Source organism: Phytophthora infestans, genomic scaffold (genome assembly GCF_000142945.1).
Source record: "Phytophthora infestans T30-4 supercont1.35 genomic scaffold, whole genome shotgun sequence".
NCBI lineage: Eukaryota > Oomycota > Peronosporomycetes > Peronosporales > Peronosporaceae > Phytophthora > Phytophthora infestans.
In genome coordinates this window covers 227,614-229,123 of record NW_003303724.1, presented here as the reverse complement: position 1 = coordinate 229,123, position 1,510 = coordinate 227,614, and positions in this window count along the sequence as shown.

Sequence of the window (1,510 nt, the reverse complement as noted above, 5' to 3'; positions counted from 1 at the left end):
ACGTAACGAAATCCTGGATGCTCGGGCCTCTCTTCTCCACTTCAACAACCACCATTGAATCCGTAAAGCGGCGCTGCCAAGCTATCTGCACTGGCATTCCAATCTTGCTTGACATGCACCAACTCGTGATTCATCCAACCACGCAGGTGGATCATCACTTTCTGCCGTAACAGTGTTAGGGCCGGGCCTTGCAGGCAATCTCACCTCGCACCTGTCTGATCACCAAATTTGAATCCCCACAAATCACCAGCCTTTTCGGATCTTGTCCCTTTAGTAGATCCAATCCCAGCAGTAGCCCGTTATACTCCGCTTCGTTAACGGTGAGGCTTTCCGCATAAGTGGATCTGGCCCGTACAACTTCCCATCCAGATAGTCTCCACAGTATTGCACTGTACGCCCCGCCTCCGCGTCGTACGCGAGCGAATCCATCGAAACTCAGGACGTCAGATCCTCATCCACTGTACCGTCGGAATCGGGATCTGGATCCGGCGTTTGGGCTCTTTCTTAGGAGCGATCCTAGTCAGCGCTTCATCCATCTTAGCTCGAGGTGTGATTCTCGCGGCCAAGACTCCCAGGATCTCGTCTTCCTCTTTCGAACATTTCACAATCTCCAGTGTTCAAGGCGAGCGTAAAGCTGCCCACTGTCCCAACCGTCCTTGTAAACCGGCCGACTTGAACAATTAAGCTAGCGTAGAGTGTCGAGTCAGGATCCGGATGGATCTTCCCACCCGCAGGTTGTAATTGAGATCTAACACGCGCAGGAGCGCGAGTATCTCTTTCTCCACCGCTCCGTAGTTCAGTTCATTCGGCTTCAGTGTCCGGCTGACGAAGGTGACTGGATGACAGATCCCCTCATATTCTTGTACCAGAGCTGCTGAGACTGCCCAGTCGCTGGCATAAACTATTACCGTAGGTTGACGTTCTGGATCGAAATGACGGAGGATAGGCGTGGTCGCGATCCTGTTCCTCAGTTCCACGAATGCGTGTTGAGCTCGGATCCACCGAGATTCTGCCTTTTCCATGTTCTGATCCGTCGTCTCTATCCAGACTGGATCCTCTCTCCGTTGGTCCCGGGGTGGATCCAGCTCCTGTTTTAGGTCCTCTTCTGGCGTCGTACCACTTGATTCCTTCGTGGATCCGACATTTCCCGGGCCAGAGCTTGTTGGATTTTTATCCGGACAGCTGGAGTGGTCATCGCAGCAAAATCTACTTCTCTCAATTCATACAATACCGCGGCAAACAGGGCGTAATCCTCACAAACCGACTGTAGTAGTTCAAACTGCCCAAGAAGGATTGCATCGCCCGTAACGACTGCGGGAAGGACAAATCGGCTAACGAAGACAGGTCGTTAGGATTCGCCTCCAATCCCTCCTTGGAAACTCGATGGCCTAAGTAATCCACCTTGCGCATCCCCCAATAGCTGATTACCACACTGATAGAGAGATTCCACTTAGTACACGCCTCCAGTAGGGATGTCACTCTTTCGCACAACTGATCCCACGATTTCGCC